At 46.3% G+C, this 6,401-nt stretch overlaps 1 long non-coding RNA gene across 2 annotated transcripts; it reads left to right on the forward strand.

Annotated features, from left to right (window-relative positions):
- Positions 1 to 2,712: 2,712 nt before the first annotated feature.
- Positions 2,713 to 5,855, forward strand: LOC123144747 (uncharacterized). Of its 2 annotated transcripts, XR_006471913.1 has the most exons (5): positions 2,713 to 2,934; positions 3,215 to 3,917; positions 4,199 to 4,362; positions 5,176 to 5,276; positions 5,383 to 5,855. It is a non-coding gene; the product is annotated as an uncharacterized lncRNA (long non-coding RNA). The 2 variants fall into 2 exon arrangements; XR_006471912.1 differs by having other exon boundaries at positions 2,713 to 3,917.
- The last annotated feature ends 546 nt before the right edge of the window (positions 5,856 to 6,401 follow it).

Below are 6,401 nucleotides of genomic sequence, written 5' to 3' on the forward strand. Positions count from 1 at the left end.
AACATTTAACTACTCATTAAAACACCTTTTTCTGTTTTTTATGAATGTGAAAATTCAACAAGCGCCGAATATAAGTGAAACTATAATCATAAATAAACTGGCTGAGAAGTGTGTGAGGGCACAAAATAAAGGTTTTGTGGCCACTATAGTGCAATTTGACCAGACGCACAGAAAAATGTTAAGAGAGAAAACGGTTGTAGCCTGCATGGAGCTTTCCTGTAGTGCGAACACTAGTGTGAAATTGTACATAGAGAAAACAGTTGTAGCCTAAAAATGACCAGGCGCACAAACAAATGTTCAGAGAGAAAAATGTCGAGAGTATCAGCCATAGCTTGAATAGTAGCATCCACATATGTAGATGGAAGTTCAGAGAAAAAATGCCATCGCCATTCTTCTTCTTTATCACCAGCAGTACAAATACACAAATTAAAATAACTGTAAGTGAGAAATCTATTTGTTCCCATAGCCTCCATGGCTCGTCATGGAGCTCCTAATAGAACAGGGGATCGTTGACTAATAAAATAGGTAGACATTCAAATGTACACTAAAGAAAAACCATTTGCTTCAGGCATTGCCCCTTTTTCATAAGTTAACTCATCAAGTGCATCAGATTAACACCTTCAGACTTGCGTTCTTGGGCATCAGTGCAAGTCTCTACGGGATTGCCGCATCTGCAAAAAAACAAAGAATATTTGTTAGTCATGGAGAACCAACAATGGAGCGCATATGCCGGAAATCAATTATGCATATAGGGCTTAGCTTGTACAACGGGGCTGATGAGCAGAAGCTACAGGACGGTGGCATAGCACAGAAGGCCAGCGGCCGCACACTCGGGTAAGTCAGCGGCGGAGCGCTGGGAGCTGAGGCGCATCATGAACGGCGGTGTGCTCCATGCGTGCGGCAGCCGGCCAAGGTGAACAGCCCGCGGTGTCGTCCGCGAACGGCCTGGACTCTGCGGGAGCGGATCCCCACCAGAAGTAGGCAACATGGTGGCAGGGAAAAGCTCTACCAACGGGAGCTTGGTGGAGCGCGGGAGCTCTAGATGTGGGGTGCTCGCACGCAGCCTCGCCGAGCGGTAGGCGGCGAGGCGGGCGACAACACCAAAAAACAGAGGCTGCAGATGAATCTTGCCTGATGCTTCCCAATGCGTTGGATGATGGATGTTGAAGGCCACAGGACGCCACCATCACAGATGTGGTGGATTGGATTCAGTCATCGCTGCCATAGAACAAGGCGGCGGTGGTGATTGATTGCTGCAGCGGGAGGTGGCGGAAGGTCGCGTCGGCATGCAGAGGAAGGTCAGCATGTGGAGGGGGGATGCAGAGTTGGCTAGCTGCAGCGGGAGGACGGTGGCCGCGGTTGAAGCAGGAGGTAGGCGGTTGTCGCGCGGATAACCATGGCTCGACGGCGGCGCGCAGGGATCTAGCGCCACCGGCGGCGGCGTGCGGGGATCTAGGGCCGGCGGCGGCACGCAGGGATCTAGGGCCGGCGGCATCACGCGGGATCCACTGCCGGCGGCGACGCGCGGGGTCCACTTCTGGCGACGGCGCGTGGGTACCCAGGAAGGCGGCGGTGCCGGCGGTGGACCGGGGAGGTTGTCGGGGCTGGTGGGGGTTGAGGAAGGTTGTGGACCGATGGGTCGTGGGTTGTTTTCTTTGTCGCTGAGCCACTTCGGGAGTTCGGGAGGATCCGGTCCGCACCTATATAGGATGCGATGTGATTATTTTCTAATCCTGGAATCAGAATAGTGCTGTCATTTTTATCTTTACCTACTAATAAACCACGCATTGCTTCTGGTGGTACGTCGCCGGCATTTTTGCACAAAAGTCCCTGCGCTTTTAATAATTAGACCCGCAGTCCTCGTCATAAGTCAGCCCCGAACCGGTACAGAGGAGAGAAAATAAGACAGAAAATCCCAGCGCCCCGCACGACCCTGCCTCTTCGATCCCATCTCCACCTCCATCCCGCCGACACCTCCTGCCCCGCGCCGCCCGCCCCACACCGCGTTGACCGAGACCACGTCCCCCCCTAAACGGCGGCGATGATGGAGGGCGCCGCCCACCTCCTGACCGACGGATTCGCCGGCTTCCCGCTCCTCAGGGCCAACCCCTCCCCTGTGCCGGGTCTAGCATCGGCTTGGAGGCCCCAAGGGGCTGCCGCCGGTGTGGGAGTTCCGCGCGGCCGTGGGGCTGGGGCGGTGGAGGCTCCGCTGAGCCGCCGGCAGGCAGGGAGACGGGCTCCTGTTGAGGCGGCGGGGCTTGGTGCGGGCTGGTCTTCCGGATCGAGCCCTTCCTCATCTTCATCTCGTTCGCTTGGCTCCTTCCCTCACAATTGGTGCCCAGGCGTCGCCATCGCCATGGATGTGCTGCAGAACGCGGACGCCTTCTTCTCCCTCGGGAGGGCCATGTTGCCTCAGGTGCACCCGAGGGGAGGGGGAGGCGGGTGGAGCGCCTGCATCAGCGTGTCGTGAAACCCCTGCATGATTTTGAACATCTCAGGCAAAAGAAGATGATTGGGTTTCCGTGGTTAGGGCTGCTGTCGTCATGCTTCATCAGCGTCGTCATTGCAGGATTCATTTTCTACAAGTACTGTCTTGGGAGTAAGGAAGCAGAGATACCTCTTCAATCCCAAAACTTATATTGTTCCGGGAATTACCATGAGAAGCAAGCACTGAATCTTTCTTGGCTATCAATAAAATCTGTTGCAGCAGTACATGGCTTCTGAAGTGACGAGTAACAGTAATCATGCCAGGTTAATCCAAGCTCAGTCCGTTGGTATGCCCCATGGCTGGATTTGCTTGCTTTGCTGTGTACTGGAGGTGCTCAATGAAATCCGTCAGTTTGCTCTTGGTCTTGGAGGATTACGGAAGAGGATACGTAGATCCTTCCAATCCCTAGCAATGTACTAGAAGTTATAAATGGTGGTCAGTATCAGGTATCATTTTTTTCTGAATCTAGGCAATCAAATATATCCTCTTGTATATATCCAATAAAATTGACAGAGGAAGGCTTAGCTGCTAACCGTTAGGTTAAGTAAGGTTTGTTTCCTATCTTATGTGGTTTGTCGAAAAGAAAGGGCTTTCACCACCATGAGTGTTCCACAAAAATCAGACTTCATGCTTGGTAATACATGAAGCTGCAGTCTTTATAGATATCCTTTACAGATCAAGGATATACATTATCATCTGCATTCATCTGGTGTTTTTTTATGACAGATGGTTGTGGCTGAAACCAGACATCTTCACTGAGATTTAGATGGACAGGATAAGAGTGTCGAGAAAGCATTGGAATTCAGATCATAAGCCTTTTTCTACAATAATGGACTAACAAAAAACAAAGAAAAACATGGACCTGAATGTCTAGACATGAAGTAATCAAATAATTCTATACCATGTCTTACTGATGCAAATATGTTGTCTACTAGGTAGTTATGCAAACATCTGTTCCACCTAGGTTCTTACTTATACACACTTGTACTTTCTGTTGTTGTAGTTAATTAAAAATGTTTGTTATTTAATTTGGTTTCTGAAGATGCTATCATTGTAGTGTTAATTAGTCTCAATCTTTTAATGTAAAATACTCTTAACTAATGGTTTGCCATATAGCCATGGAATGTATATAGTTTGGTTCGGGCACCCTGAAATAAATTAAATGTTTCCTTTGTTTGTTTTTTTCTTCCATAGCAAGGATTGAATCATTAGAACCCAAAAGGGAGTTTCATGGAATGTATATTCTATTTGCTGGGCGGGCGGCCTCACTGAATTGGTTGTCTCTGTTTTTCTGTGCCCTCCTGTGCCATTGGATTGGATGGCGTCATTGTCGCCGCAGCCACTACATGTCAGAGCTGTTGCGGGAGCACCAGAAGCTTGTCCTGTTTCACGCAGGTGCTACCAATCTACATCAAGCTGTTGGGCCACGGTGAGAGCCTCGATTCGCTCCCTCGCCGCCGCCGCCCCGTCTACCATTATTGGCCTAGATGGGAATTTGTCCTTGCTGATTTGCCATGGCCTGATTGCTTATGTTTCTCTCTTGTTGATGCAAACATGCTCTGCTTGACTCTGTTTTGGCCTCAAGGTGCAGGCTGTGTGTGTGTGTGTACCTTGATTCATATGATTCTTCGGTGACAGAAAGTTTTTCATGGAGCACCTTTTCGTGCTAATGTTGGCTTCTAATGTTTGTTGTTGTACTTATGCTACCAGAGATAATGCGGGTGTCCTCCTTGCTTAAGCAACATCATGGTGGGGACCTTCAGAGGTTGCCGTCAGTGGCGAGTCCAAACCAGATGCATCATCATCTGCCGCCACCAATGCCTAATTTCTGTGGAAATGGTTTTGGCCCGTGGAACCACGGTGCGCATCTAGAGGTAATTACGTTACTTATCTGACATGAGGGCGGCATATTCACCCATCCATCATATCTGATCGCATCCGCTGGTAATTAATCTTTAAAAGAACAGAGAATGATACACAAGATCCTCTCTTGGTGGTTTCAAGGTTGCATTGTACTTTTTGCATAACTTAATGGTAGAATAAATCAGGTAAAATAAATCCTGGTATTGTTTTTCTTCTTGCATAACTTATCTTATCTCCCAACAGATTTGTTGGATTGGTGTGGTTGTTAGTCTTAGTTTTAGCCGTGGCTATGAAATTTTGTTGAGAAGTAGGCAAACATAGAAGTTGTTGTTTGTTGAATGAATTTGCTTATGCATCTCTTTTATTCCTAAAACAGTTGGTCAGAAAGATGTTTCACACTGGTGTGATACTATTATTTCTACCCAAGCTCTAATATTTTTAGTGCCAAGAAAAATTGATGCACCCGAACTATGACACATCTCTCTATACTGAAATTGTGGTTGTTGTTTGTCATCTGAAAACCACACTCAAGTATACATTATGGGACATAATGCCCAGAAAATAATCACCAGGCATGGATATCACTGTTGACCTACATAGTACAACATTGCATAATTTTCTGGTTTTCTGAAGGTACAACTCAGTATTATTTTTTATCATACATAGATAGAACAAAGGCCACAAGAGCTGATTTTGTGCACCTTGCTGCATGGGCACCCACTTGATTAAGATATTCTAAGTGTGAGCTTTTAGATTTCAAAATAACAAATTAGATTCTAATTATTAACCTGTGTTCAAATTGTAATGTTATCTAACTCTGACAGATTGTCTTTGAGAATAATTTGATGAACCACCATGTCGCTCTTCAATCTGGTTCCATGGGAAAGTAAATTACATCGCTCGAGCGGGTCAACATAGCCTACAGGTTAAGTGGATGCTATCACTTTATGACATCTTTTATTTATTCCCATTCATTCTACCATTGCTTAACTTTGTTTCATAAACTGTTGTTGCTATGTATGCAAATGCAGGATACATTTCTAGAGCTGAAATTTCAGGGCATCAAGAAGTAATTAACTATGCTTCAAGCAAGGAAGTTATTTGGTATAACTTTTTTGAGGACTAATTTACTAGCTTAATGTTTGGAAGTTAATGAGCTGCAGATATGGCATGTGCGTACACGAAGACCTGATGCATCAAAGCTCGGTGTGGACACCTCTTCTTACATGACATGTTTGTCGACAACTTATCCGAGCTTCAATTTCCAGAATAAAACACATGTTTTTATTTATTATGGTTTCTTCTCTTAGATGACCAAACATTTTGCAGATGTTGATTTTTCATTTCCTTCCAACACCATTAAATCCCAGTGTTTTCTAATTTGAAATGGCTCCCCTCAGTATCACTCCCCTCAGTTTTTGGAGGAACATGGTGCTATTTGGTGTTTTTGGTTGTGGAAAAAATGTCATTAGTCAGGCACTTTCTAAGGTGGTCAGCTGACTGCTCTGTTTTCATGGATGTGAGAAAATCTTTGTCTATATTTTTTTTGGTACCATCTCTATACCATCTATTGAGTTTGAAAATGTCCGCTGTACTCCAATTCTGAAGCTCTGGTTTATGTGGGATGTGGGGAAAGAGGAAATGAGATGTCTGATGTTCTCATATATGGATTTTCCCCAATTGACAATGACATTGCCTGACATGATGTGAACAATGGAGCCGCTTAAATTCCATGGCAAGCTCATCATGGTCACTTTCTTACTCCAGATGGGTGGGAGGGGACATGGAGGAAGAGGGAGCCGCCCAAGGACATGATGGTGCGGCCACTGGAAGCGCTATTCTTCCTGCCCTCGTCCTCCGAGAACGACGGGGACAACAGAGGTGGCGTCGGCACTATCCTAACAGGGGGGAGAAGAATGGGAAACGGGAAGAAAGATCGCGTTCATGCGTGTTGTCCGTGTGTGTGTCGGTCAAGTTTTTAATGGGCCAAGCCCAAAAAATAGTGCAAAACAAATTACAAATGAAATATTATATTGCAAAAAAATGTTCG

Source organism: Triticum aestivum, chromosome 1B, assembly GCF_018294505.1.
Source record: "Triticum aestivum cultivar Chinese Spring chromosome 1B, IWGSC CS RefSeq v2.1, whole genome shotgun sequence".
Taxonomy (NCBI): Eukaryota; Viridiplantae; Streptophyta; class Magnoliopsida; order Poales; family Poaceae; genus Triticum; species Triticum aestivum.